The following is a 15,822-nucleotide window of genomic DNA, read 5'->3' on the forward strand; positions in this document are numbered from 1 at the left end:
TCATCCGCCCTCTCTTTGTATTGTTCCCTTTCATGTAACAGTTTAAATTCCTTTTGAATGATTCGTTGAATCTGCGTCTGCCAAACTTGGCAGTGTATCCCAAACCCCAACCATTCACTCTGTGAAAAAAACTGCCTCATATCACTTATTTTCCCTGCATCAACGGTGATGAAGTGGAAATGGTCAAGAGCTTCAACTTTCTAGGTGTCCAGATCACCAACAACCTGTCCTCGTCCCTGCATGCTGACACTATAGCTAGGAAAGCCCACCAACACCTCTACTTTCTCAGGTTGCGAAGGAAATTTGGCATGTCCGCTAAGACACTCATCAATTTTTGCAGATGCACCATAGAAAGCATCCTTTCCAGAAGTATCACAGCTTGGTATAGCTCCTGCTCTGACAAGGAGCGCAAGAAGTCCTGCAGAATGAATGAGATCATTCATCATCTTCCTGCATTGGTTGAAATTTCTTGGACGGGTGGACAACAAGCTGACCTCCCTTGCAAGTGCCACTCAGGCTGGCGAGGTGATGTTGGTGGACTTGCTGGAGCCATCCCTGGGATAGAGGATATCTACGTGTTGGCATACTCCTCTTACCAAAGCCTCAAGGGTGTCATGACTAATCCTCGGGGTAGCCTTTGTCCTGTATGCAGCCATCTCAAGGCATCTCCTGAAGATAGCTGGGCTGGAGAGAGTGAATGTGTGTGTTCAGGTGGCATATAAGTATGGACCCGAGATCTTCAAACCCCATTGGGAATGGCGCGACAGAAAAATCAGTTCCCAACCCACCATGTGATTCAAACAGGTAGTCCCCTATGCATAATTAATTAGCTTCTGTGTGTGAAATTGGGTGCAAATTACAGCCACTCCGACCAGTGGGAGACACAACATGGAACCTGCCTGCCAGGGAACCTAGTCTTCAAAGTAGAAAATTCCAGCCAATGGAAATGCCCTACTGGATCCTGGAATAGAAAACAGCTTTATTTGGAGAAAGCAAGGTCGGGTAAGCTTGATGTAGTCAAGTTGGATCTGCCAGCAAATGACAAGAATTGGTTTTGCGCCAGTTACACTTAAGCTTATAACTCTCTGACTTAAGAGAGCAAAAGATAAGATTGTAGCAGGGACAACAGCAGGGGTGGGCGATAGCGAATGACTTTCACTCCTGTTATAGAAAAATTGCCAATTATTTGGTAATGGAAATCTGATCATTAATTTTCCCTTTGGATGATCATTGATTAAATCCAGCAGCTAAGGTAATAACGCATTCGATTCAGTCTAAATTTGAGTAAATTTCAGTAATACTTGTTAAAAGCAGAGACTCAATCTGAATTATTCCTGCGAATGGCATCTGCTCGAATTCAGTATGAGAAGTAGGTTTGGGATTCGATTCTTTTGATAAAGAATATTATCAGTTTCAGGACAGCATTTTGTCCATCAAAACCTTGTAATCCTCAGAGATACTAAATTTGATACATCTTATCAAACCAACAGCAATACTGCTGGATTCTGATGGGAACAAATTGTTGCCTTAGTGAACAACGTTTCCTTGTCAAAGAATTCTAACACATGGAGCCTTTAGATAATCAAAACGTTGACACAACCAATATGTACATATCAGATGCGAATTCATTGAATCCATCAGTGCATTGAGTTACTCCGTCACAGTACTGGGCAGACCATTTTCCCACTTAAAATTATTTTCTGGATGAGACCTCACTGTGGCTAAAGTCTATTTGTAACCTCCCACAGGTGAGTTATAAAACACTATCTTATCAAAGAAAAATTCAGCACAGGAACAGGCCCTTCGGCCCTCCAAGCCCATACCGATCATAAAGCCCTAACTAAATTTAAAAAACCTTCTGCCCTTACTCGTTCCCTCTATTCCCTCCCTATTCATGTACCCATCCAGATGCCTCTTAAATGTTGCTAATGCGCCTGCTTCCACCACCTCCTCTGGCAGCACGTTCCAGGCACCCACCACTCTCTGTGTGAAAAACTTCCCTTTCACATCTCCCTTAACCTTTCCCCCTCTCACCTTGAACCTATGCCCTCTTGTAATTGACACTTCCACCCTGGGAAAAGCCTGTAACTATCCATGCTGTCTATGCCTCTCAATTTTGTAGACCTCTATTGGGTCTCCCCTCAGCCTCCGTCTTTCTAGTGAAAACAATCCTTATTCAACCTCTCCTCATTGCCAACTTCCTTGAGACCAGGCAACATCCTGGTGAACCTTCCTTGCACTCTCTCCAAAGTTTCCACATCCTTCTAATAATGTGGTGACCAGAACTGCACGCAATACTCCAAATGCAGCCTAACCAAGGTTTTATATAGCTGCAACATGATTTCCCAACTCCTGTACTAATGCCCCAGCTGATGAAGGCAAGCATGCCATATGCCTTCTTAATCACCTTGGCCACCTGTGTTGCCACTTTTAGGGAAGTATGGAACTGCACACCCAGATCCCTCTGTATGTCCGAAGGGTTCTGTCATTTGCAGTATAATTCACACCTAAATTTGATCCTCCACAATGCATCACTTTGCATTTGTCCGGATTAAACTCCATCTGCCAGTTCTGTGCTTAAGTCTCCAATCTATCTTTTCCCTGTTGTATCCTTTGACAATCCTAGGCACTATCAGCAACTCCACCAACCTTTGTGTCATTCACAAACTTACTAATTAGACCACCAACATTTTCCTCCAGATCATTTATGTATACTACAAATAACAGAGGGCCCAGCACTGATCCCTGCGGAACACCACTAGCTACAGATCTCCATTCTGAAAAACACCCTTCCACCGCTACTCTCTGACTTCTATGACCAAGTCAGTTCCGTATCCATCTAGCCAGCCCACCCCAAATTCCAAGTGATTTTAGTTTTTATACCATTCTACCATGTGGCACCTTGTCAAATGCCTTACTAAAGTCCATAGAAAATACATCTACAGCCTTTCCCTCATCAATTATCTTTGTCAGCTCTTCAAAAAACTCAATCAAGTTGGTGAGACATGACCTTCCCCATACAAAACCATGCTGCCTGTCACTAACTAGTCCATTTTCTTCAAAGATTTGCATATATCATGCAAAATGTGGCAGCACAATGGTACAGTGGTTTGCACTGCTGCCTCACAGTGCCAGGGACCTGGGTTCAATTCCGGCCTCGGAGCACTGTCTGTGTGGAGTTTGCACATATCTGTGTAGGTTTCCTTTCAGTGCTCTGGTTTCCTCCCACGGTCCAAAGATGTGAGGGTTAGGTTGATTGGCCATGCTAAATTGACCTTAGTGTCAGGAGGATTAGCTAGAGCAAATACATGGGGTTGTGGGGATAGGGCCTGGGTGGGATTGTGGTCAGGGTGGGATTGTGCAGACTCGATGGGCTGAATGGCTTCCTTCTGTACCGTACGGATTCTATGATCCTGTCCATCAGTATCTTCTCCAAAAGCTTCCCCACCACTGACATCAGATTTACTGGCCTATAATTTCCTGGATTATCCCTGCTTCCTTTCTTAAACAAGGGGACGACATTGGCTATTCTCCAGTATTCTGAACCTCGCCTGTGGTCAAAGAGGATGTGAAGATATCTGTTAAGGTCCAGCTATTTCTTCCCTTGACACCCGCAGTAACCATAAGACCATAAGACATAGGAGCGGAAGTAAGGCCATTCGGCCCATCGAGTCCACTCCACCATTCAATCATGGTTGATTTCAACTCCATTTACCCGCTCTCTCCCCATAGCCCTTAATTCCTCGAGAAATCAAGAATTTATCAATTTCTGTCTTGAAGACGCTCAACGTCTCGGCCTCCACAGCCCTCTGTGGCAATGAATTCCACAGACCCACCACTCTCTGGCTGAAGAAATTTCTCCTCATCTCTGTTCTAAAGTGACTCCCTTTTATTCTAAGGCTGTGCCCCCGCGTCCTAGTCTCCCCTGTTAATGGAAACAACTTCCCTACGTCCATCCTATCTAAGCCGTTCATTATCTTGTAAGTTTCTATCAGATCTCCCCTCAACCTCCTAAACTCCAATGAATATAATCCCACGATCCTCAGACGTTCATCGTATGTCAGGCCTACCATTCCTGGGATCATCCGTGTGAATCTCCGCTGGACCCGCTCCAGTGCCAGTATGTCCTTCCTGAGGTGTGGGGCCCATCCGGCCCCGGGAACTTATCTACCTTAATGCAATTTAGGATACTCAATACCTCCTCCTTCGATATATTGACATAGAACCTTATATAGAACCTTAGTTAGGCCGCACTTGGAATACAGTGTTCAATTCTGGTCACCACACTACCAGAAGGATGTGGAGGCTTTGGAGAGGGTACAGAAAAGATTTACCAGGATGTTGCCTGGTATGGAGAGCATTAGCTATGAGGAGAGGTTGGAGAAATTTGGTTTGTTCTCAATGGAACGACGGAGGTTGAGGGGCGACCGGATAGAAGTCTACAAGATTATGAGAGGCATGGACAGAGTGGATAGTCAGAAGCTTTTTCCCAGGGTGGAAGAGTCAATTACTAGGGGGCACGGGTTTAAAGTGCAAGGGGCAAGGTTTAAAGGAGATGTGCGAGGCAGAATTTGTGTGGTGGGTGCCTGGAACTCGTTGCCGGGGAGGTAGTGGAAGCGGATACAGTAGTAACTTTGAAGGGGCATCTGGACAAGTACATGAATATGATGGGGAGAGGGGGATATGGTCTCCGGAAGGGTAGGGGGTTTTAGTTAAGTCGGGCAGCATGGTCGGTGCAGGCTTGGAGGGCCGAAGGGCCTGTTTCTGTGCTGTAAATTTCTTGGTTCTTGACATTCTCTAGAGTGTTCATACACCTATCCCTGGCCTCAACATCCGTCATGTCCTTCTCCTTAGTCAATACTGATGCAAAATACTCATTAAGGATCTCATCCACTTCCTGTGGTTCCACGCATAACTTCCCTCCATTGTCCTTGAGTGGGCCTACTCTTTCTCTTGTTACCCTCTTGCTCCTAATATATGCATAAAAAGCCTTGGGATTCTCCTTCATCCTGTTTGCTAAAGACATTTCACGCTCTTTTAGCCCTCCTAAGTCCACGCTTAAGTTCCTTCCTACTTTCACTATACTTCTCACGGGTTTCGCCAGTTTTTAGATGCCTAGACCTATCGCATGCTTCCATTTTCCTTTTGACTAAGCTTACAATTTCCCTTGTCATCCATGAATCCTGCCATTTCTATCCTTCATTTTTGGGGGACATGCCTGTCCTTCACTTCAATCAGCTGGCCTTTAAAAACCTCCCATATGTCAGATGTGGATTTGCCCTCAAATAGCCGCTCCTCATAGAAATCATAGAAACCCTACAGTGCAGAAGGAGGCCATTCGGCCCATCGAGTCTGCACCGACCACAATCCCACCCAGGCCCTACTCCTACATATTTTACCCGCTAATCCCTCTAACCTACGCATCCCAGGACTCTAAGGACCAATCAACCTAACCCGCACATCTTTGGACTGTGGGAGGAAACCAGAGCACCCGGAGGAAACCCACGCAGACACGAGGAGAATGTGTAAACTCCACACAGACAGTGACCCGAGCCGGGAATCGAACCCGGGACCCTGGAGCTGTGAAGCAGCAGTGCTAACCACTGTGCTACCGTGCCGCCCACCGCTCCTAATCCACATTCCCCAGTTCCTGTCTAATTTGGATGTATTTGGCCCTCCCCCAATTAAACATCCTCACCCGAGGGCCACTCCTGTCCTTATCCATGACGACCCGAAATCTTATGGAAAATGCTCCCCCACTGAAACATTGATCACCTGGCCCGGCCCATTCCCCAACACCAGGTCTATTATGGCCCTCCTCCCTTGTTGGATTATCAACATACTGAATCAAAAAGCCCTCCTGGACATATCTAACAAATTGCTCTGCATCTGAGTCCCTGGCTCTAAGGGAGTCCCAGTAAATATGAGGAAAGATAAAGTCACCCATCAGAACTAACCTGCTTTTTTCAAACCTTTTCAGTATCTGACTACACAACAGCTCCTCTGTCTCCTGTGGGCTGTTGGGAGGTCTATAGTACACTCCCAATGGAGTGGGAGTATACTATTGAGGGGCAGCACAGTGGCACAGTGATTAGCCCTGCTGCCTCACAGTGTCAGGGACCTGGGTTCAATTCCTGGCTTGGGACACTGTCTGTGTGGAATTTGTATGTTCTCCTTGTGTCTGCATGAGTTTCCTCCGGGTGCTCCGGTTTCCTCCCACAGTCGAAAGACGTGCAGGTTAGGTGCATTGGCCATGCTAAGTTCTCTCTCAGTGCACCCGAACAGGCGCCGGAGTGTGGCGACGAGGGGATTTTTACAGTAACTTCATTGCAGTGTTAATGTAAGCCTACTTGTAACTAATAAATAAACTTTAATTTTAACTTTTAACATCATGATTTCATCCTCCCTATTCCTGGGCTCCACCCCTAATGCCTCACTACGAGGTCCCTCCAATGTGTCCTCCCTCAACACAGCTGTGATGTGCTCCCTAATCAGCAATGCAACTCCCCCTCCCCTTTTGTTTCCCCTTCTGTCCCGTCTAAAACAACAATAACCCGAAATGTTAAGCTGCCAGTCTTGTCCCTCCCTTAACCATGTCTCCATAATGGCAATAGCATCATAATTCCATGCAATAATCCAGGCTCTCAGTTCATCTGCTTTACCTGTTATACTTGCAAAGAAGCAAACGCACTCCAGACCTCCAGCCCCGCCGAGCTCTGCGGCTTCCCTCTGTCTGCTCTTACTCTGCACTATGTTTATCTTAGTCTCACTTTTTCCCCAGTTCCTACACTTACTGGCCTGCTATTCCGGTTCCCATTCCCAGCCACACTAATTTAAACTCTTTGGAACAGCACTAGCAAACCTCCCGCCCAGGATATTGGACCTCTTCAGTTCAATCCTCTTGTACAAGTCCCACCTTCCACAGAAGACATCTCAGTGATCCATATTTCTGAAGCCCTCCGTCCTACACCAGCTCTTTAGCAACACGTTCAACTGTGTTATTGCCCTGTTCCAAGCCTCACTAGCACATGGCATGGGGAGCAATCCTGAAATTGCTACTCAGAAGTCCTGCTTTTTAGCTCCCTGCCTAACTCCCTGAATTGTCTTCGCAGGACCTCTTCCCTCTTCCTGCTTTTGTCATTAGTGCCAATGTGGACAATGACATCTGTCTGTTTGCCCTCCCGTTTCAGGATGCCATGTACCCGCTCAGAGACATCCAGGACTCTGGCACGAGGGAGGAAACACACTATCCTAGAATCTTGCTCGCGGCCACAGAAACGCCTGTCTGTGCCCCTGACTATCCTACTACTATCACTCACTTGGACTTAACACGACCCTGCTCTACAGCAGAACCAGTTGTGGTGCCACAGGCCTGGATACTGCTGGAATTTTCTTCTGAGAGGCAGTATCCAAGATGGTATACCTGTTTGAGAGGGGAATAGCCACAGGAGACTCTTGCCTTACCTGCCTGCCTTTCCTGGTGATCACCCATCTACTTGTCTGGACCTGTGGTGTGACCACCTTCCTGAAGCTAGTGTCTATCACACTTTCTGTCCCCTGTGTGCTCCGTAGTATGTCCAGCTGCTGCTCCAACCGAACCACACAGTCTGTGAGGAGCTGCAGTTGGTCACACTTCCTGCAGACATCGTCATCAGGGATGCTAGAAAGCTCCTTGATCACTGAGCATATGCTCCTTGAGCATATCACTGCCCTAACTGCCATCTCTGCCTTTGTACTCTTAAGAAAGATATAAGAACAAGAATCTTACCTTGCTTTTACTTTGCTTGTCCTCCTCACAGTACCCTTTTTTGGGTTAGAGGAGGAGGAAGGGAGGGAAACATCAATGTAGTGTGTTAGACTTAACCGCTCTTTGACACCAGTTCTTCCACTACCCACAGTACAATCAAGGTGACTGAGTCGACTTCTCCCAGAATCCTCCTCTGCCACTTCTGCTGGATCAAAACACATGTTTCTTTGAAGAAAATAGAGGACTCTTCCCCTCCAATGAGGCATGTTTGCATAAATTGACCTTTTTGGATGAAATTTGCAAGTTCTGAGAGGCCATGTTCCTCTCACTGCCCCTTTTATTCCATGCACCTCAATTTTGTGGCAAGACTATATGTGGCATTTTGCTAATGTCTTTTGGAAGTTTGTGTCTACAACATCAATTGCTTTGCCCTCATTCACCCTCCCTGTCACATTATCAAAAAACTCAAGCAAGTTGGTTAAACACCATTTCCCTTAACATGCTGATGTTCCTTAATTGATCAACAGTTGTCAAATTGACTGTTAATTTCTTCTGGATTATCGACTCTGAAAGCTTTTCCAAAACTGAGATTTAACTGATAGTTCTTGATGAACAAAACACCACCATGAAGCTGATAATATTTCATGGAATCCCTACAGTGCAGAAGGAGGCCATTCAGCCCATTGAGACTGCACCGACAACAATCCCACCCAGGCCCTACCCCCATAACCTCATGCATTTACCCTAGCTTGTACCTCTTAACACATGTAGCATGACCAATCCACCTAACCCGCACACCTTTGGACTCTGGGAGGAAACCGGAGCACTCGGAGGAAACCCACACAGACACAGGGAGAACGTGTAAGTTCCACACAAACAGTCACCCAAGCTGGGAATCGAACCCATGTCCCTGGCGCTGTGAGGCAGCAGTGCTAACCACTGTGCCACCGTGATATGTCTTATCATGAGTGAAATCCCAAAGCTGAATTTGAACAGATGAAATTAATAGGAATAATTCAGACTGAGTCTGTGTCTTTAACAAGTATTGCTGAAATGTACTCAAATTTAGACTGAATTGAATGTGTTATTATCTTAGCTGCTGGATTTAGTCAATGATCTTTCAAAGGGAAAATTAATGATTGGATTTCCATCACAAAATAATCGGCAATTTCTTTCTAACAGGAGTGAAAGTCATTCACTGTTGCCCACCCTGCTGTTGTCTCTGCTACAATCCTAACCTTTGTTCCCTTCAGTCAGGGAGTTATAAGCTTGAGTGTAACTGGCGCAAAACCAATTCTTGCCATTCATTGGCAGATCCAGCTTGACCATCATGTTTCCTCAGATGAAACTGATGTTACTTCAAGATGTCCATAAAGGAAAGAACTTGCATTTCTGCAGTGTCTTTTACAATCTCAGGATCTCCCAAAGTATTTCAGAGGCATAGAACATAGAACAGTACAGCACAGAACAGGCCCTTCGGCCCACGATATTGTGCCGAGCTTTGTCTGAAACCCAGATCAAGCTATTTCCTCCCTATCATCCTGAAGTACTCCATGTGCCTATCCAATAGCTTCTTAAATGTTCCTAAAGTTTCTGACTCCACTATCCCTGCAGGCAGTCCATTCCACACCCCAACCACTCTCTGAGTAAAAAACCTACCTTGGACATCCTTCCTATATCTCCCACCATGAACCTATAGTTATGCCCCCTAGTTATCGCTCCATTCACTCGAGGAAATAGTCTTTGAACGTTCACTCTATCTATCCCCTTCACCATTTTATAAACCTCTATCAAGTCTCCTCTCAACCTCCTCCGCTCCAAAGAGAAAAGCCCAAGTTCCCTCAACCTTTCCTCATAAGCTACCCTCCAAACCAGGCAGCATCCTGGTAAATCTCCTTTGCACTCTTTCCAGTGTCTCCACATCCTTCTTGTAGTGAGGTGACCAGAACTGCACACAATATTCCAAATGTGGTCTCACCAAGGTCCTGTACAGTTGCAGCATAACCCCACGGCTCTTAAACTCAAACCCCCTGTTAATGAACGCCAACACACTATAGGCCTTCTTCACGGCTCTATCCACTTGAGTGGCAACCTTCAGAGATCTATGGATATGAACCCCAAGATCTCTCTGTTCCTCCACATTCTTCAGAACCCTACCTTTGACCCTGTAATCCACATTTAAATTTGTCCTACCAAAATGAATCACCTCGCATTTGTCAGGGTTAAACTCCATTTGCCATTTTTCAGCCCAGCTCTGCATCCTATCTATATCTCTTTGCAGCCTACAACAGCCCTCCACCTCATCCACTACTCCACCAATCTTGGTGTCATCAGCAAATTTACTGATCCACCCTTCAGCCCCCTCCTCCAAGTCATTTATAAAACTTACAAACAGCAGAGGACCAAGCACTGACCCCTGTGGCACTCCGCTGGTAACCGGTTTCCAGTCCGAAAATTTTCCATCCACCACCACCCTCTGCCTTCTGTTAGATAGCCAGTTACCTATCCAATCGGCCAAACTTCCCTCTATCCCACACATCCTTACTTTCTTCATAAGCCGACCGTGGGGGACTTTATCAAACGCCTTACTAAAATCCATGTATATGACATCAACTGCACTACCTTCATCTACACACTTAGTTACCACCTCAAAAAATTCTATCAAATTTGTGAGGCAAGACTTGCCCTTCACAAATCCGTGCTGACTAACCCGGATTAAGCTGCATCTTTCTAAATGGTCGTAAATCCTATCCCTAAGGACCTTTTCCATCAACTTACCGACCACCGAAGTAAGACTAACCGGCCTATAATTACCAGGGTCATTTCTATTCCCTTTCTTAAACAGAGGAACCACATTCGCCACTCTCCAGTCCTCTGGCACCACCCCCGTGGACAGTGAGGACGCAAAGATCAATGCCAAAGGCTCTGCTATCTCATCCTTTGCCTCCCAAAGAATCCTAGGATATATTTCATCAGGCCCAGGGGACTTATCAACTTTCAGTTTATTCAAAATTGCTAGTACATCTTCCCTCCGAACATCTACTTCCTCCAGCCTATCAGCCTGTGACACCATCTCTTTCTCAAAAACATGGCCCCTCTCCTTTGTGAACACCGAAGAAAAGTATTCATTCATCATCTCTCCTATCTCTTCTGACTCCATGCACAAATTCCCACTGCCGTCCTTGACCGGCCCCAGCCTCACCCTGGTCATTCTTTTATTCCTCACATAAGAGTAAAAAGCCTTGGGGCTTTCCTTGATCCGACCCGCCAAGGACTTCTCATGCCCCCTCCTAGCTCTCCTAAGCCCCTTTTTCAACTCATTTCTTGCTAACTTGTAACCCTCCATCGAGCCAACTGAACCTTGTTTTCTCAACCTAACATACGCTTCCTTCTTCCTCTTGACAAGACATTCCACCTCTTTTGTGAACCATGGTTCCCTCACTCGGCCATTTCCTCTCTGCCTGGCAGGGACATACCTATCAAGGACACGCAGTATTTGTTCCTTGAAAAAGTTCCACTTATCATTAGTGCCTTTGCCTGACAATTTTTGTTCCCATCCTACGCTTCCTAATTCCCGCCTGATTGCATCATAATTACCTCTCCCCCAATTGTAAACTATGCCCTGCCGTATGGCCCTCTCCCTCTCCATTGCAATAACTTGAAGGCAGTGAAGTACTTTTTGAAGTCTAGTTGTTGGGCTTATCCCATTTGCAATTCTCCAGTCCTCTGGCATCACTCTTTCATCTAAAGGTGTTTGGAAGATTATGCTCAATACCTCCATAGTTTCTAACCTTATTTTCCTCAGTATCCTTGGAAGAACCTCATCTGGTTCTGGTGACTTATAAACTTTAAGTATGGCCAGCCTCTCTAACACCTCCTCTTTATCAATGAATAGCCCATCCAGTATCTCAACTACCTCTCTTTCACTGTAACTTTGGCAGCATCTTTTCTCATGGTAAAGACAGATGCAAAATATTTATTTAGTACCTTGGAGGCTCTTTGCCTCCATGCTTGGATACTTTTTTGATGCCTAATCAGCCCCACCCTACCTTTCAGCACCCTTTTAATATTTATATTCCTATAGAAGACTTTTGGGTTTCCTTTTATGTTCACTGCCAGGATCTTCTCATTCTCTCTCTGCCTGCCTTACAACTTTTTGAACTTCCCTTCTGAACTTTCTATTTTCAACCTAGTTCTCACCTGTATTATCAACCTGACATCTGTCACACACAACCTTTTCTGCTTCATTTTATTTTCTATCCCTTTCATCTTCCAGGGCATTCTGGCTTTGTTTGCCCTACCTTTCCCTTTACCAGGAAAGTACCTTGACTGTACTCAAACCATTTCCTCTTTAAAGACAATCCAGCATTCCATTACAATTTTGTCAATGAATCTTTGATTTAAATTGACTTGGGCCAGCTCTTTCCTATTAAAAAGGGCCCTCCTACAATTAAATATTTTTTCTCTAGATTTCTCCTTATCCTTTTCCAAAGCTAAACTGAACCATCAGGATATTTCCATCGCTGTTGTTTAGATGTTCCCCTACTGTCACTTATTTTGCTTGGCCAACCTCATTCCCCAGAACTAGATACAACAAATTGTCTTTCCTCATTGGGCTGGGAACACATTGATCAGAAAACCTTTTTGAATTCTTGCCCCTCTTTCCTTTACACCATTACAATCCCTGTTTATATTGGGATAATTAAAATTCCTATTATCGCTACTATAGTTTTTGCACCTCCCTGCAATTTCTCTGCAAGTTTGTTGCTCTAAGTCTTCCCACTTAATGGCTTCTAAACTAACCCAGTGGTATCCAGTAGGACCCCTGACTGGCTCTGAATCCTATGGAATTTCATGAGTTAAATGGTCCCAACAGCACCTTTGACTACAGTGTGTGAGCATAGTTTTGTCTGATTACAGTCCTAGTACTGGGATATTTGATTGTGTGTCATGGATCTGCCCAGCAACAGGTAAAGACCTGCCTAGCAACACCAATAGCCATTATCCAAATGAGATGAGATGCAACCTTTCCCAGTAATTAGATTGGCAGAGAGAATCAGGTGTAAATAGCTATCATCAGGAAACAGCTTACCTCGACAACTTAGATATCAGTGAGGGTACACAGATGTTAATTTCCAGAGTCATTGAATGTGAAAGGAGGAGAGAGACTGAGTATAACAGAGGGGAAAATCACAGAGGACCAGGATATAATTGCCAGAACCAGCAGAAGCAGGCAGGCCAGCTGAGCATCTCACAGGCAAGAGGCTAGTTTAACATCTAACATCCAAGAAGATATTGTAAAAGAGTTGGAAAGGCCAGTTATACAGCTCAGAGTCTGAGAGGCCATTTTAACATTTAAGAAATCTTAGAGCCAGGCTAGTGCAGGAATCTTCACAAGGGCTGTTTAAATATCTTTCCTGGACCAAAAAAATAAGTTTCTCAGACTCGATCATTCGCCTTGTATTGTGTGGTAACTATAAGCTGGAATTGACTCATACACATATTTAGTTTGGATGTTGTTTGGGAACAAGAAAATCTTAAGGAGTTCAGAGATCATAGATATCTATATATTTGGAACAAGGGATAATTTTTATATAAACTATGTGTGTTTAGTAGTTCATATATTTAATTGTCTTAGAGTGTTATAGTCCTGGTCATATGTATTTGTCTTTTCTTTAGCTTAATAAATAGTCTTTAGTAATTTAGATCAAAAGTTGCGCAGGTTGGGTGGATTGGCCATGTTAAAGTGCCCCTTAATGTCCCAAAATGTATAGTTAGGGGTATTAGCAGGGAAAATATATGGGGTTACAGGAATAAGGCCTGGGTAAAATACTCTGTCAGAGAGTCAGTGCAAACTCAATGGGCTGAATGGCCTCCTTCTGCACTGCAGGGATTCTATGATTCTATGAATTGTTAAACGATGACTGGGCTGGTTATTCTCACTGGGGGGGTTTATGCGAATCCTTTCACCATTCCAAAACAAAACTATACACCACAGCAAACCCATGTTTCAGGTTGAGATGCCCTCACAGATAACATCTACGTGGTTCGTGACGTGTGTTAAAGGCAGTATATATCGGGTCTTGCTGCAAGTTTGGACAGCAGAATTTAGGATGATATCAGATTTAGGGAGGGGAGGATGGGGGACACCAGCTAAGAGCGTATTGGAATAGTCAAGTCCAAAAGTAACAAAGACAAGTTGACAGTTTCAGCAGGAGATGTTGGGTGGAGACAGGTAAGGTTGCAAAGATGGACAAAGATAGTGTTAGTGATGGTGCAGATACATGGAAGTTCACCTCAGGATCAAATATAACACCGAAGTTGTGAACAGCCTATGCAATTTGCAAACAGAGGAATGGAGTCATTGACTAAAGGTCGGCATTTGTAAAGGGGACCAGACATAAAATTTAAAAGGTTTGAAGTTTATTTATTAGTCACAAGAAGGCTTACATTAACATTGCAATGAAGTTACTGTGAAAATCCCTTAGTCGCCACACTCCGGTGCCTATTTGGGTACACTGAGGGAGAATTTAGCATGGCCAACGCACCTAACCAGTACGTCTTTCAGACTGTGGGAGGAAACCGGTGCACCTGGAGCAGACCCCACAGACACAGGGAGAATGTGCAGACTCCGCATAGACACTTGGCTCAAGTTTTCTCAACATTTAACTTGAGAAAGTTTCTGGCCCTCCAGCACTGGAAGTCAGGCAGGCAGTCTAGGCAATATAAAACAAATACTGCTTTTTATTTCTAAAAATGTTGCACTAGAGGCAAGTTTCCATAAACCATTACACGTCAGTGCAAGGGCAATGGAAGCAAGAGCAATAACATAAATATGAAGTGAAAAGGCTAAGTTCTCAGCAGGAGGTTTTATGACCTGCACATTCCTCTTAATCTCTGTGAGCTTGATTTATATTTGCAGTCAGTGTCTGCATTAGCAATGGGCAAAACATATCCCTGAATATTGTGCCGTGGCTTGGGACTGTTTTAACTGTTTCTGCTACCAAATAGTGGCACATTATTTATCTCTTATAATTATAGATAAATATATATTACGTTGAGCTGAAGGACTGACATTGCTATTTTTGATTCATTTTATGAAATCTGAGAGATAATTCCCAGAGTCATCTGAACTTCCTTTCAAAAACAAATTAGAAACCAGGGCTTGTTGGATACTAAGGTCCTGGTCTCATTCCAAGCATTTCAATTTGCTGGCATCTTGAATCACTCACAATACGGCATTCTCAGTATATTACAGAACTAAAGATGCGAATCCACTAAATATGAATGTATGATATACGTTTTATAGGAGGATAAAGTGGTTGCTCAACGTAATCTCCTGTTTTGATATATGAGTGGCCATGGTTTTATGATCTATATCAGTTCCTTTTAAAATTTTAGCACCAACATTTCAACTTTGTCACAATTACCAGAAATGCGAGGAAAAGACTCGCAGTTATTTAGTAAATGACAACCACATGATGTCCCAAAGCATTCTTAAACCAAGTATCCCACAAGCTGCAGTGTGATAGATAATAACCAGATAATCTGTTTCAGTTTATTGTTGGAGGGATAAATATTGGTCAGGACATCAGAGAGAATGCTTGTATGGAACAGTGCCTTGGGATCTTTTGCATCCACTTGAGAAGGCAGACAGCACCTCAGTTTAACCTCTCAAGCAAAAGATGGTACCTCCTGCAGCGCAGTGTTCTCCCGGCAGTGCACTGGAATGTTAACCTTCACACCTTCCGGAGTGGGCATGAACCAGATGGCGCGGTGGCTCAGTGGTTTGCACTGCTGCTTCACAGTGCCAGGGATACAGGTTCAATTCCTGACTCGGGTCACTGTCTGTGCAGAGTCTGCACAGTAAGAAGTCTCACAACACCAGGTTAAAGTCCAACAGGTTTATTTGGTAGCAAATACCATAAGCTTTCGGAGCGCTGCCCCTTCGTCAGATGGAGTGGATAACTGTTCTCCAACAGTGCACAGAGACACAGAAATCAAGTTACAGAATACTAATTAGAATGCAAATCTCTACAGCCAGCCAGGTCTTAAAGGTACAGATAATGTGGGTG

The sequence above is a fragment of the Mustelus asterias genome, chromosome 2 (genome assembly GCF_964213995.1).
Source record: "Mustelus asterias chromosome 2, sMusAst1.hap1.1, whole genome shotgun sequence".
Classification (NCBI taxonomy): Eukaryota; Metazoa; Chordata; class Chondrichthyes; order Carcharhiniformes; family Triakidae; genus Mustelus; species Mustelus asterias.